This window comes from Podarcis melisellensis (genome assembly GCF_964234715.1).
Source record: "Podarcis melisellensis genome assembly, chromosome: 11".
Classification (NCBI taxonomy): domain Eukaryota; kingdom Metazoa; phylum Chordata; class Lepidosauria; order Squamata; family Lacertidae; genus Podarcis; species Podarcis melisellensis.
In genome coordinates, this window is record NC_138543.1 from 28395783 (window position 1) to 28412165 (window position 16383).

The 16383-nt window shown below is 38.9% G+C and overlaps 2 long non-coding RNA genes across 6 annotated transcripts in view; one reads left to right on the plus strand and one right to left on the minus strand.

The window, feature by feature from the left end:
• The window catches only part of LOC309380368, a 664373-nt gene that overhangs the window by 253710 nt on the left and 394280 nt on the right, over nucleotides 1–16383 (plus strand). The window lies entirely within an intron of this gene.
• Nucleotides 8386–16383, minus strand: part of LOC309380351 — a 481084-nt gene continuing 473086 nt past the window's right edge. For all 5 annotated transcript variants that reach the window (XR_014172855.1, XR_014172856.1, XR_014172857.1 and 2 more), the window contains one exon: nucleotides 8386–8470. This is a non-coding gene — a long non-coding RNA (uncharacterized lncRNA). The remainder of the gene's footprint in view (nucleotides 8471–16383) is intronic.

Genomic DNA, 16383 nt, shown 5'->3' on the forward strand with positions numbered 1-16383 from the left:
TTAGAAGAATTCTGGCCTATCATGAAAAATGGGCTAGAGAAGAAAATAAACTGACAGCATAATCTGGACCACGTCTTCTCAGACATAGATACTATTTAATTCAATGGTGCTTACTACTTAATTTCTGCTAAGATTACAACCTTAGTCTTTTTAGTCTTAGTCCTTGGCATATGGAGTAGAGGCTTCCTTTCTCTGGTGGGGAAACTACACTGTTATGGAGGGCTCTGTTGCACCAGCCAGTGGTGTGGATTATTGTCAGGTTACCAATAGCTATGGTCCTGCTGGCTGTGGCTAGTTTAAGACTCCAAAGTGGGATATCATGGATTGGGGAGAGGCATAGCTGGGTCAGCCAAGGGTCCTCTGGATCCTAAACTGGGCTAACATCTGGAGAGTCCTGACCTGGACCACCCCATTGCACGAGCCTGGAGCCTACACAGCAAAAATTGAGAAAAATACTGCCTCTCTTACTTAAGCGCTGGCTAGTTCAAATCCAGGGCTGTGGATGCAGTGATAACTCTGCCACTGCTGCTCCCTAGCCCTCCTTCTCCCCAGCCAGAAGGTACGTTTGCTCCGTAATCCATCCTGAGTCAAGGTGAATGGTGGACAGACTTGGCAAGTGACATGTAGAGTAGCTCTACTTGAGGAAAGGGATACACAGGGGTAGGAGTGGGGGGAAATCCTATTGTGCAAGCAAAAGTCCTTGCATGGGCTTCAAATGCTGAAACCTATATCTTTTCCTCAAAGGTAATGAGGTAGCCAAGCTAAGAGAAATGGGGAATGGGTGACTTTTGTGTTTCCTCACTGTAGAAGACACTTGCCTATGGCCACTGCTCTAAATTTAAAGGCCTGCAACTATGCTGGGGCATAATGGCTAGGGCAACCCAGTCAGATGGGTGGGGTACAAATAATAAAATTGCTATTATGTGACTAGAGAAGTTATGCAGGTTCTAAACAGAAAGTTATCACTCCATATCAACTATTAAGGAAGTTTGAACGTGTCCACTGGAGAGATGTGTTGGATATCCAGGTTCAAAAGTTGGAATAATATCAAAAGAATCAGGAATGTATACCGCAACCTTCAACTAGCTTTTCTTACATTTTGCTTTCTTAGTATTCATTTTGATCAGTAAACAAATTTAGTGGTTCTTTTGCTTACCCATAGCTCTTTAAAGCACTTTATTTCCCCGATAAATTTTCCTTTAATTTGAGATATTTGATTGTTGTTGTTGTTGTTTTATATATATATAAAAGCATGACATGTAGATCTTTTCACAATGTTACAGCCCTTTAAAGTCTTTCTGGTTATTTATAGGCAGTTTGGTGAGACCAGAAGGCAGGTGACCGCATTCTACACCAACTGTAATTACAAGTTTTGCTATTGTTCCAGTGGACTACCTGGAGAGAGATTTCTTGCTTATATCTGGTATTTAGGATGCACACTAGATTTGGCTTCAGTTTTTGAAAGTTCTAAACCACATTGGCAAGTTCATGCTTTTTTATTACTCACTTGGCTCTGTATCATCTTGTTAACTGTGGTGTTCAGCATGTTCCATGTTGCCCACTTCCCTTCTGTTTGGTCCAACATCTGAGCCAATACTGTGGACACCCATGGGGTGAACTTGGCAGCTGTGAAACCCAGATGCTGAGTTCTAGCATGTAATTTTCCAACAGCAGCATCTGGGTGTTTGGTTGGCCTTTTATCTGGCTTATGTTGGCTGTCGTGGTGGCTGCAGAAATTCTGTGTGGCTGGCATGGGATCAGTCTGCTGGCCTATTTTGTTCTCTTGAATGTCACGTTCTTTTTCATTCATATTTCATAGCCATGCATTTACCCCTTTCTGTGGATGGGGCTGGAGGAAATCCAAACCATGTATAATGTCATAAAGAAATCTTGATATATATATTTTTAAAGATTCATCTGATGTATTGTTTTCAATTACTAGTGGATCGGTTATGGTCATACATGAGAGACACCTGCAGAACAAAGCATACCACAGGAATTCTTCCAGACACCTGTCTATAGCAGTAGTGGCTAACCATTTTTGGCTAACCAAATGTGACATTCAAACCTGGCCAATTCTTCAAGGACCACATACCAGTAGTGGGTGTAGCCATCCCACATTCTTGCACACAAACACACAGGACACACAGATACACGTAGTAGTCCCACTTTTCAGCTGATCAATGCAGTCTAGGAGAGGGGATATCACTCCCTCTATATTCACCAAATGCTTTTCACCAAATTTGCATCCCCACAAAGGTCCTGGGTTCTGCCTACCCCAATGCCTATAGTAATGCTTTCTTTTTGCCACTGTTACCTAAAATAGTGGGTTCAACACCTTGCTGCATCTGCAGCAGCACAACTGGATGCCTTTGACTGCCCTAGCTGTCACAGCAAAGATGGGGCAAGCTTGTTTTTTCCTGCTTCAGAGGGTAGGACTTGAACCAATGGATTCAAGTTACAAGAGAGGAGATTCTGATTAAATATCAGTAAGAACTTTCTGACAGTAAGAGAGATTCAGCAGTGGGATGGACTCCCTCAAGAGGTTGTGGCCTCTCCTTCTTTGGAAGTTTAGAAGCAGAGGTTGGGTGGCTATCTATCATGGATGCTTTGGTTGAGATTCCTACGTTCCAAGACTAGATGACCCTTCTATGATTTGCTTAAGATAGAGAAATACCTGAATATTTACCATTTTCAGTGTCGCTAAGTTGATATTACACTAGCAGCTTTCATTTAGCTGGAAAATACAGTAGCAAAGATTTAGGACTAGGGTGCTATTTTTCACTTTTCCAATGTCTCCATTTTCTGTTGGAATCTTAAACTAAACGGCAATAAAATTACACAGTGATTGGATACTTCTGCTCTGATATATTTCTTTGTGATGAGAGCAGTTGGGCTCCACTCCTTGAATTTCAGGTTCTAATTTTAGAGCCAAGCAATCACAATCCAGTTCATGTTTCAGATTCTTCATTCATTGTTGGTCTCAAAGGGCATAGCTATTATAGATACACCAGTGGGGTTTCACTTTTTTAATCAGAATATTAAGACAGCATGGGTTACTGTTTTCAATACAGGACATCATATGGCATTTGCAAATATGACTGTATGAAGTTGCTTGAAAATAGAGTTTCTGAGAAATACAAAGCTTATGGTGCTTTTCAAAAAATGAATTTTCAATAATATCCATTGTTTCTATGATCTAAAAATGGGGAAGGTATACAATTTCTCCTACCTTTACAATTTAGCTTTCTTCATCCATTTTAAATAAATAATGTTATCAACAACCTATTTAATTCATCATTGCCAGTGAAACAATTAGTGAAAGTTTTTCACGTGGAAATAAAGGAGAGGTACAGTGTTGTGTGTGTTTTTTAAAAATGGGGCTAGAAGTGGAATAGCTCTCCTCTGCTGTTTATAGTTAATTGGTGTGGGAAGTGAAAATCATGTAAACATGTTGGATGTCCTTGCTATGCAAAATACAACTCCCTTTACAGGAAGATATGTGACACCTATCTCACAGACAGGAGCTTGCAATCCTGTTCATTAATTTTATCACTAACATAAACTTTTAATATGCATATGATCAGTATATGGGACTTCCAGGGCAGCTTAAAATGACTGTAACCTGTAATTACTGTCCCTGTACTTGATTATAATAATCTGATTGCAATTATTCAGTGATTTTAATACAAGCCCCAAGCTACATAACAATAATTCAAGTGCAGTGATTGGGAACATGTTTCTGTTTGGCTGTGAAATTATGTTTTAATCCACATTGATTCAGGGATCTGGCTATAGTTCTGTTCCTGTAATTAAGGCATATTTGTACAGTCATGTAGAATAACTTTCATCAGAAGTGATTTAAATTAATGCAATGGTCCTATATAAGTCAGAATGGATCAGGAACATGAGTTTCTTAGATATTAATAATGTGGCAAAAATAGCGGGGGATAACTGGTTTGGTCCCAATAATGAATTACAATAATTCTCAGATGCAAAGGAGGACTTGAGCAAATGAGAATTTTCTGTGGATGTTGAACTTATTAGTATTGACCATCACTATGCTGCTGATTGTTTACTAATTTATTTTAAAGTATTTTCTTGAAGCAGCTCAACAGACCACATCAAAACCTCAGCCGCAAATCCTGTGGCAAATGTCACCAGAAGGAAACCCCAAACTCCTGGAGTGAAGACATGAGAGACCCAAACATGGGTTGAGCACTGTGCCACAACTTATTATATAATGCTTTGGTTTCCAAACTCTGAGAAACTCCAGGGGCAGTGCTGGTTGGTTTTTGGATAACAGAACACAGGAGAGACTTGTGACATTTTTTTTAAAAAAGTTGCTTTATTCACAAATATAAAAGCAGAGCCTAAGAGGAAGCAGCTGACAAAATCCTACAAAGCAACAGGTCAATGGCTATTCTGCATAGAATCAAAGAATTGTAGGGTTGGAAGAGACCTCAAGGGTTCATGTAGTCCAACCCCTTGCAATACAGGAATCACAGCAAAATAATGGACAGATTGCCATCCAAGCTCTGTTTAGAAACCTCCAAGGAAGGAGAGTCCATTCCACTGTTGAAAGTCCTTCCTGGTGTTTAGTCAGAATCTCATTTCTTGTATTTTGAATCCATTGGTTTGGGTCCTACCCTCTAAAGCAGCAGAAAACACAAACTCTAGATTCCCCCGCTTCTGTCGGATTGCATAGATCTGGACAGTTAATTGGTAAGCTGCCTAACAAACGTTTGATCAACCAGAAGCTGAAACAATATTACATGTCTAATCTGCAAATTAACTAAGAATTATAAAGTCTAAGATATAAAATAAATGTACCAGGCAAACAAACAAACAAACAAACAAACAAACAAACAAACAAAAAACCACATGTCTGAATCAGGACAGGAAAAGTCCTGAAACCATTTTGTCTCTCCCAGATTGACTTCAAATGTTTCTCTGCAAGGACAAAGGAAATGGGAAAACCTCCCCATTGTCTCTGTGCTCACAAATCCTGTCTTAAGGGGTATCTGTGTATGAACAGGGTGAGCCTGTGACCTGGTTTCAGGAACTGAGTATTTATCATCACAAAGGAATCGCCAGACTGCCCAAATAATGCAATCAATGATCATTCTCAGGTAACCTGGCAGACAGGTTTTTTGCTGTAGACCACCTCTTCTATGATGTATGTATAATGTATTGGGGGGTGGTGTGGTCTTGAGCTAGAAGGTGGCAATTTTAAAAGTCTATATAAGGCCATGCGCACCATTGTTCTGGGTCCCTCCTGCGTCCTGCGTGTGGTTGTGAGCACCCTGTTGCAACAGTTTAAAAAAATCAGGCTTACTAGCTACTTTGCTTCTCAGTATTCTCTGGTTGGGCTCTGTTATTTTCTCCTACCGATAGAGAATCTACAAAAGGACTCTATATGGGCTCTTGGGTACCCCATAAGGGGAATGGAGCAGGTTTTTTTTCTTATAACAACTGCAGCTAATGAGAAGTTGTGCCTTGGTTTTTGAGCAGTTTCGAGAGTCGCATGGACTCCCAGAACGGATTAAGTTTGAGAACCAAGGTACCACTGTATCTTGTAATACTGAAAAAATGCATACTTTTTGTTATAAGTTACATTGTTACATTATTATAAATTACGTTGGATATTTTGTGTAAATTATGTTGGGGGGGGGGAATTATATAAGAATAAAATGTTGTAGCCAGATAATATATTGTCTGCTTTTTATGCCCTTTAAAAACAAATGTGTTCATTTGTGTGTGTGTGACAAACTCTTTGGCCCAGGTGGAAGAAAGCCTAGTTTTACCCCGGTCAGGGATGACAGTTATGATTCAGGAACATCTGGGTGGCACACACTATCTTAAAGGAATGTCAAGGAAGGCCCTTTCTGTATTATCAGTCCTAGCCAGTGATAGTTGGTGCTTCTGCTTCCAGTCCCTGTGAGCCATTAATCTGTGTGATTTATTATTATTTTTCATATTTTTTAAATCCCTGTTTTGAGGAACCAAATCTGCTTCTCCACACAGATGCCTTCGGTCTCACCTGTGTCTCTGTTTCCCAGCACCCGCAATGGAGTGGTCAGTTGTGAGTGACCTACTGTATTTAATGGAAAAATCTCATTTACCAAGGCAAAATGAGAAATAAGGGGGGGGGGCACACTCAGCTAGTCCTTACTGTCAAAAGTTGGGTGGGCAGAATAGTTGTCGATGTAACAGAAACTGTGGTTTGGGAGAGACCTGTCACCTTAATTTGGTGCAGTCATGCCTTCTTAAGGCAGGAGTTTACAAGGAGCAGCTGCATGCCTTAACAGGCCGAGGGGAGTGGGGTGGAAATCACCTCTCCTATGAGGCATGTTGGGAAGCACCATTCTCAGACACTTTCAGTCAATACATGTTAAAGACACTTTGTCTCCTACAGATACCAGACAGAAAAATCAAGGCTTGTAAATATCGAATCTAACACCTGAGTTCGTTTTAGGAAGTAAAGAGGCAGCAGAAGTGCCTTGAATTGGAAGATGTGGCTGATTTCACTCCTAGTCAAACCAACATTTCACTCAGTAGCACACCTGACTTGCGTTTGGTCCCCACAGCAGAGCTGAAAACATCTTATTGAAATGAACTCAGGGTGTTGAAGTGACCTCAACTTCCCTTGGGAACTTGAGGTGAACTTCATGCTCCAATTCATTCTAGCAACACAATAACAACATGGCTGTCAGTAGGCCTCAATCCTCTAAATAGGGCAGCTGCATAATTCCTCTCACTCTATCCAAGCATGCTGTCTTCCTTATCCTTTAAATGACAAAATTGCATGTTGAAGCCATATTTACATATCAATCCCTTCTCCTTGGTCCTTTGCTTAGGGCTGCAACTTATGATATGCTTTGTACCCTGCCTCTAATACCTGAGTGCAAAATGCTAGGAAGAACACACAAATATATAAATCACAGATAATTCCTTTAACACAAAAGCAATCAGGTCTCAATCCTTTCCTGACAGTTGTATTTTGAAGGCTGGCACTACAGTTTACTTTATACTTTATGAGACCCTTCTGACAAATTGCATATTTTTTTTCTACTCGGGAACAGAATCTGAGCTCAAAATGTATTTTAAGAAGTTGAAGATGCTCTTAATAGACATTAGATCAACATAAATTCTCCAATAATTCCCACTCACCTGCTTCACACTGTACTGATACCTAGCTGTACTGAAGAAACTATTTCAAATAAAGAACTATCCTTCACGAGCTCATTTGCTCCTACAAAAAATACAGGAATAAATGTCTGGTTCTACACTTAGGCAGGAAGAAACAGCTGCACAAAAACAAGTTGGCAGACCCCTGGCTTGTATGTGGTACATGCAAAAAGGATCTATGGATCTTTGTAGACCACAAGTTTAACATGAGTCAACAGTGTGATACAGCAGTGAAAAAAGCTAATGCCTGGAATACTGAAAATTTGTGATATGTCTGAACAGACGATTGATACATAAAAGGAAAACACTGGATGCTCGGGTTGCGAACGTGATCTGTACGGGATGCGAGGGGGTTGGGCTTTTCAGCTGGTAATCAGTTTTTAAGAATTAGTCACTGACAAGTAAATAATAAAGAAGAATTTGAAATACGTACATCTTAAATTGTAAATATATATATTACAGAGTCACAGTTGCTAAAGAACTCACTTTGTTTTGCCGAGTTACTTTTATTTGTTTATATAATATGGTGTATGTGTTTGTGCTGACTGAGGACAGCCTTTCCTCCCAAAACATCCTTGCTCAAAGATAAATCCATACAGTCCCTATGCATCCCTAGAGCTGCTCTGTGGTTCATAACAAGACTCTATAATACATTTAGAAGCTGAGTTTGTAGCCATTTTTGGGTATGCTTCGAGGTTCATCGGAAGTCATACTGTCATGATCAGCAGGGGCTAAAAAACATTAATAAAAGCCAGGAGGCAGAAAATGATAAGCTTTATGCTAGTAATTAGGAATAGAGGAGAATTTCATTCAGACCACAGAATTTTAAAGTTAACCAACCTCATTCATAGTGCCCAGACTTATTGTATTTTTCCATGTATAAGACGACCTTTTTCTGAATTTTTTTTTGGTGATAAGTTGAGGGTCGTCTTATACACAGGTTAATATGCTAAGTAAGCAAGGGCTGGTGCTGTGGCGGTAGCAGGGAAAAGGCAGATCCAGGAACTATAGGTGTTATAAGGTTAAAGTTGAAGGACAGTGCCGATAGGAAGGGTTAGGTTAAAACAAGCATAATTCTAACACCCCCCACCCCCCAAAAAATGACTGAAGGCTTGAACACAAAAAACTTGAGGATTTGTGGAATCCATTCTAAAAAACTCAGCTAACCATAGAAGCCTTTGGTTTACCTTGAAATTTGCCTGAGAAAGAGGAGGTCACCTCCAGTTCTGACTGTAGGCACTTTTGGCGAACCAACTCACCGCAAAAAAATGGGCAAATCCTGAAAATGTCATAAAACAAAACATTATAAGAAGGAGAAAAAACCTGCAACAAACCGAGTTTTGGAATCTGAATATATAATCTCTCTCTCACACACAAATAACTCCTTTTATCCAGTTGCAGCAATTACATGTATCATTGAATTTCCTACCTTGGTTGTTTTTATATATAACATTTATTTAGATTTTGAGTATTCTACTGTCAGCACTGCACTTTAGGAAGCTGTTTTATGATATTCATGATCTATCATAAAAGCTGGCAGTGGTCAGCAATTTTCTTATTTTAATCTTGCTTTGCACTATGTAATATTATGCTCTGCTTTTAAGAAGATAGGTTAAAGTTTAATGCAAAATAGAAGAGAGTAGGAGCTACGTCAGAGATGAGACACAAGCATCTTCGCTATAAAAGATGGCTTGCTCATATCAGAGGTCAAGACATCTGTGGACCATTACAGTGGTGACGGTCACTCTTTGCTAAAGTATAAAATGTATTATTATGAATAACGGATAACAGTGAATTAGCTGGTGTGCAATTGAATTGGCTAAGCTATAAACAGGCAGCTGAATTTTCCAAGGGAATTTGCTGCTCAGGATCAAAAATATAATTTCAGCAGCACCTAACTCTTTTTACGATATCTGAAAAATTATTGGAATTATATTTCTCTTAAATATTCACATGCTAATTTATGAATTTATACTTTAAAGACTGCAATCCTATAATGATTTACTTGGAATAAAGCTCCCTTAGTGACAGGAGAAGGAGCGAGAAGGGACCATAGGTCCTGTCTATCTGCTGTTCTGAAAAACCAGTTCCACTGGGCTCCCCCCACGACTGTCATCTACAGGTATAGCCGCTCGGCTGAAAGACCAGCAACTGTTGGCTTTTTCTTTTCTTTCCGTCATGGCTAGTCAGTACAAGAACTCTTCTAATTGTATGTGGGAACTAGTGCCTGATTTTCTTTTCTTCCTCCTCCCTCCTAATTCCTTTTCCTTTGGCATGTTGTCTTTTAGATTGTAAACCTGTGGGCAGGGATTGCCTTACCACTGATATTTTTCTGCTGCCGTGGAAGCCTTTTCTGACTGAAGAGGAAAGGGGGATGCTTTAATAAATAAAACCAGTGCTTTTTTCCTTTAATAAATAAAACCAGTGCTTTTGTTCTTAAAAAATGTTTAGGGGTACTCTCATTTTGACCCAAGAAAATCACAATTTTATAGTTCAAATCGGGAACAATAAATACAGTAAATGGATAAAAGTGCAAGGATTCACAAAACGTTTAGGGGTATGCATACCCCTGCATACCCCCAGAAAAAACACACCGATTAAAACACAATGGCACTTAACTTCTGAGCAGTCATGTATAGGATTGCACTATTAATGGCATACTCATCACTTTCTATTATTTGTAATTACTCCCTCTGTATGCTTGTTACTATTTCAGAAATTACTGCTCCTGAAGTCTCAACATTTCCATTTTCAGAATGTTGCAGTTTAGTTTCTTACATTACTGGGTAAAGTTTCCTAACATCTATTCCTGTTGTGCACTTTAGAAATGAAATAAAATATATCTACATAATTCTATCTCAACAATAAATGGGAATTCCTATAAAAACCATCCACTAAGCTATTTTACACAAATGAAACCATTTTAGAGCAATTACATTTTCCTACTCATTAAATGAAGGAAGAAAGACAACATAAAAGTATTCCCGCTCTCGTTTTTTGGGTGAAAGAATGAGGTGGGGGCGGGAAATCTCATTGATGGTTCATTTCAGTTTAGATTACTGACAGGGCAAAGGTTTGAACTTAACTTCAAAATATTTGTCAAGCCTGACGCTCTCTCTGTGTAATGAGCACAGAAGTATGATCCGGTAAGAGGGTGTTATCCGAGAAGCAGTTCCACACCAAGAATCAGTAATTAAGACTTGAAAAGTATTATGTGAGGTTTATTTCATTTATTAACTTAGGTTGCGTGATGTGGGAAAAGATTTTTCAGTTCTTTTTAGAGCTTTAATGAGCACAGTTCAAGAGATTACTACCACCTCCTCAATTTAACCAACTTCTCAACCACTGCTCCAAAGGAATCACATGAGTACTTGACCTCTGTAAGATTTTAAGAAGAAAAACAAACTTCATAAAACTTAATCACATTAGTTAAATCTGGAAGGATGTTTTAATGCTCCTCCTAAGCCACCAAGTTCTATTACCTGAAACCCATCAACATAATCCTTCCTTAGGAAGAAAGGAATAAATCAAATTGAAAAGATTTGTAATTGAATTATCCGCAGTCTCGGGGCAATTAGAACCATTTTTATTGGACACCTAGCTATAACCTTGACTGTTTCTAATTAGTTCATCAAGTCAGATAATAAGAAAATGTAGGGGCACTTTTGCAGTGTTATAAATTAAAGGGAGTTCATATTGTTGATACTGTGTGTACCACAGAAGTAATGGTGGAGATGTGCACATACAGAAAAGACAGATATAACAAAACAGAATGCAAAAATATAGAAGGAACCGATGTCAGGAGAGGAGTTCCAACATGCCAGTTGTAAGAACATAGGTAAGTTTACTACATAGGCCAGAGACTGATATTACACTTAGGAATGGGTAGCAGGGATGGGTGCAGCCATGAACAGGTCTGTAACACTAGGGTCACGGTTTCATACAATGAAAGGGCAGGGTAGTAGAGAGGTTGGGGCAGTGAGAGCTGGCTGCTCTCGATGATATCGAGGATAATGATGTCTTAACTAGGCCTGCATTGTAGTGTAAAGGTGTATTTCATTCGAACAATTGTATTAAAATCATTGTTTATTACGACTTGGGTCCACAGGTTCCTTCAGTGAGTGGGCAAACACTACCACTCATACAAAGTAGCACCCTGTTTTCTCCCAGTCTCTCCTTGCCACTACAAACTATTCTGCCATGTCCCCTGTCATTATAAAGGCACTCCTTAGGTGCAGCTTTGGCAGAGGGGCTGCAGTGAGGGGGCAGGATAGCACCATGGCATGAGTGGAGTTTGCTCACATCTTTTTTTTATCCATGACCTCGCTGTTGCAGTAAAGAAATTTTATTTATTTAGTCCTGTGTAATGCTGAGGGGTTCAGTTAGGTATAAATTCTGGGCTGATTTAGCTTAATGAGGTCTACTCAGAAGTAAGTCTATTGAGTTTAATCAGGTTTACTCCTAGGTATGCATGCATTTGATTATAGTCTAAGAATATTTTGTTGCTATCATTTATGGGTGGCATTCGTTAACGAGAACTCAGTGGTATAGGGCATTATTGTGTGTTCTGAATAAATCATAAAATGTACTGGTATCTCTAACGCCCCATTGTGTATTCTCACACACTGCTTACAGACACACAGCAGGAATTTCTGTACTCAGAGTCTCATTTTAGCAATGTGCAGAAACTCTAGAAAGTATACGAAGGAAAGTAGTGTATATGTGTAATATAATGTTGAACAGAAAATGCACTGGGGATTTTGGCACGTGGAATAAAACTATCAAGTTCTTGGGGATGAGGCATTACAATGTCATGATCCTGCAAATTCCAGCTTCTTCATTACACAGACATGTGTAATATCATTTCCTTTCTAGATATCAGCTGCTCACATTACAGTTTGATGAGTGCCTTACAGAACATAAAGGTATTGTAGGCACTTTTAAAAACATTAATAATAGAACTCCCATCTGTTACTGATGCATGAAAGTCCAAGCTCTGTTGTGCACTGTTACAAGAAAACAGCTAGAGGAAAAACTGATACAGAGACAAGTGACTTAACTAAGGAACATTAATATCAACTTTATTTTTCTCTACTAACAAGGTAGTGTGGCATTTTTAAATTTATTTTTAGTATTAGTTTTTATTTTATTTTTTTATTTAAAAACCCTACTGGAGAAGGGTTTTTACATGGAGACGCTGGGGGGGGGGGGGACACACCAATAAATAATACTATTCTTATCCAACAGTGTAAAAAGGAATCAGGCTGTTGAAGGAAATGACTCTGTCTCCTATCCAAGTTAATCATTCCCTTCTAACTTGTTATCCCTTTAAAATGTCACTGCTTTCTTCATGAAGAGTTAAATGTTAATATTACTGGGCTTGATAACACTTCACTTATATATAAAAAACCCCAGCAATTTAGAAATAAGCTGACTACAATGGATAATATTCAGCTAAGTTTTACTCATAGTTGACATATTGAAATTAATTAATCATGTTCATTAATTTCAGTTGGGCTACACACAGGAAAACTTAGCTGAATACCACTCAGTATTATTAACATGATGTAAGGCTGTTGAGAGAGAGAGAAACAGGAGAATTAAAAAAATGATTTGTCCATAGACTTTTACGCAGAAATACATGCACAAAACAATCTCATGGCGTGAAGTAAAACTTCCTTGTCAGTTTTCCTTTCAGCATTGTCTTCCCACTCAGCTACTTTTAAATGTTTCTTAAGTTTAAGTGCTTCAAACTCTAATTTAGGGATTTGCCACAGAATCCAAACCAGCAGGAAAACTAATGCATGCACACAATCACTAACTCAAGCACTTATTTAACCGTAGCCTCGGAATAAGAATGTAAAATGCTACACTTTCAAAACTAAAAATGTGTGTGTGTGTGTTTGTATGGATGTCTGTACTAACAACCTAATTAAACTTTAGGGTATGCTTTGAAACATAGATGAGGATTGTATAGTGCAGGTATGTACACGTATTTTTTAAAACGAATGTTAAATTAATAGGAAGCTCACAAAGTCTCTCAGTAACTACAAACCACCAGAATCAATGTTGCCCATCCAGCCTTCTGTCAGGACCCCTTGTGTGTATTCATGTTGATACACAGGCTTCTCCTCAAAGAACAGCCCTAGTGGGAAGCCCATTGGCTTCAATGGGGTTCCTGCTGGCACAAATGCTTTGAGAACTGTGCTGACGGTCCTTAATTACATGATCACATGCTACTTTTTCCAGCACTTATGCAAATTGGGCCCTGAATGTCTTGGGTCTGATGCACAGAAAAACAATGAACACATCATTATTTGGCACCTCTGGTTTAAGTAATAACCTATCGTGCTTTACACAGGAACACTCTCACAGAGACTGGGATAAAATCCGTTTTTCTATGGCACTGCAATTTCCTATGAATAAGGCCAGCTCTTCCCAGAATTGATTGCCTCTCCAGCGCCCTTCTTATGTTTTAAAGTCAGGACAGAAAATGCTGCAGCCTGAATCCTGGAGCCTGTGAAGGAAAGAATTAACACCTGGATTTTTTTATGGAGGCACACTTATAGAATCTATATATCTATCTGCGATCGAGATGAAATCTAGAGCGCTGAAGACATTTCCTTTGAATATTTTCTTTTCAGCCTTACTTTTTTTTGGAAACACAGAGTTTTTTAAATTAAGCACATTCACATTTATTTACATGGTTCAACCTATGTGGATGACAAATGCACCTACAGATCAAATTATTTAGAGTCATACTGGCTCATTCATTTGCAGTATCTGAATTAGCTGGCCATTTACACTGAACATGACCAATATATATCTCTAGTAGCACAGCCTCACCTGGGCTCTATAAGGTCAGTATGGATTGGAAAGTTGCAGTACAGATCACTTTATCCTTGTGGAGTGGATTACCTGTTGGTTTTATGGTTTTATTACTTCCACTGTTGCATGATGTACTGCAACATCTCACATTGGTGGATCATCAGCTACACCACAGAAGGTAGAGAAGGCATTTCATTATATGCCAAATGAACATATTTGTTCTGGGACCATGAATGAGAGATCAATATTGCCCTCTCTCCATTTCATCCTGGTATCTCCTCTTTTACCATGGGGTTTCCTTTTGCTCCCTTCCTGGCAAGGTAGTATGCAGGCGAAGGCTTATCAATCATACATCCATTACTGCTTTTTAAAAGAAGGCAGAATGGGTCAATGCATGTGAATCAAAAGCTGAAGCTGGTCACATCCACATCATACATTTCAAACACATTTCAAGCAATGTCCCCCCAATAATATGGAAATTGCAGGTTTAAGAGTGCTGGTGATTTATACTTTATGAGGGTAGAGTACAGTTCCTATGATTCTTTGAAGGTAACCATATTTTGTGGGTGTGTTCTGTGGGGCCTGCAGGTGTTATTGAACTCCACCTTCCATAACTCCTGACCATTAGCTATGCTGACTGGGGCTGTTGGGAGCTGGAGTCAAATGACATCTGGAGGGCCTGTTGTAGAAGGAAGGAGCATTGCACATGCTCTGCATCCAGAGAGTCCCTAGTCCAATTTTTGAAAAGGGTCAGGTAGCAGCAGGTGATGTGAGAGATGTCTGCCAGGGAGCATGGATGCTGATGCCAGCAGGACAAAGATTTCTGGACTTGATGGGCAAATAGTTTGACCTGGTTTAAGGCAGCTTACTACATTCCTGAAAGTGGAAATGGAGCCTGCATGGGAGCCAAAAGTAAGAGAATGGCTGGGTACAGAAAGCCCTGAAATATGGAGAGCATCACTGAGTGAGCTGAGTGGGCACATCTCATGCATTCCCATTTGACCCTTCACACATACAAGCTGAATGTCTGAAGAGGGCTTTATTAGACTTCACCTAATCAATATTTCATTTCACTGTGGAAATACCTCATTTATCACCCACAAATTGTGGAAGTACAGTAGCAGCAACATTATGAATCAACCCTTAATTTTGAATACCAAATATGTGGCATCTGTTGTGGCTCTGGTCTCCTCCACCACATTTTTTCACTTCATTGGAGCTTTGGAATTCTAATTGGAAATTAAAAAGTTCTTCTTCTAATTAGAATATAAGAGCTTGTGGTAATTTTAGCATTGAAACATTGTATCATATAACCGAAATTATGATATTTGTTCATCTAGTCGCTCGTGTAAACAAAAGGCACAATAAAAACCAGCATATCTGAAATCTTCATTAGCGACATGGGCTTAAATCCAAAGGAGCATTTAAGGAACTGTGTTGGAACTGATTTGATTTTAATTCCTCCCAAAGGAGTTCCCAAAGCCATGTCATAAACTGTTTTTGAAAGTGGCAGAAATTTCAAGAGCAATTTCCCAGGTGACCTGGGGGCATGCAGTTGGGAAACATGAGACATAAACACCCTTGGGCATCTAAAACTAGTTGCGTGAATCTTTGGATCCTGTCCATTGCAGCATAGTTCTCCCCACCTGCCTCAGTCTCTGTTCCATATTGTATTGCTGTCCTTTCCTTATTATGCAAACTATATTAAAGGTCTCAAAACCAAGCTTATTGCAGGATTTCTTAAGGAGAGAGGGACGCTCACATAAATCTATATATCCAGAAGAAATGAGTATACGATAAAGAGTCAATACACACCATAATCTTGAATAAGCTATTACAGTGATATCGGATGGTTACAGATAATAATGTCTTAGATTGCATGTTACCCAGTGGTATATCTCAAATGATAGCAAATTCCATGGCTCCTCTATTCCCAAAAATAACAGGAAGCAAACATACCAAGCACAAAGCTATAATGCTTTATGATCAGCTCCAGTTTTGTGACACTAAAAGCTAGAAGAGTGCGAAGTCAAACATGATGTGAAATGCTTTGGATTGCTGTTATGAAAAGCAGAATTGAAATGGCCTATAGAAATGTCATCCCATTGTATTCTGCTCTATTAAGAATTAACTATTGCAATACAGTGTGTGTGTGTGTATCTATCTATCTATCATCTATCTATCTATCTATCTATCTATCTATCTATCTATCTATCTATCTATCTATCTATCATCTATCTATCTATCATCTATCTATCTATCATCTATCTATCTATATATCTATATCTATATATCTATATCTATCACTTTCACACACACTCCAAAGTAATCAACTCCATCAATTACTATTCAAAAGCAATGCCA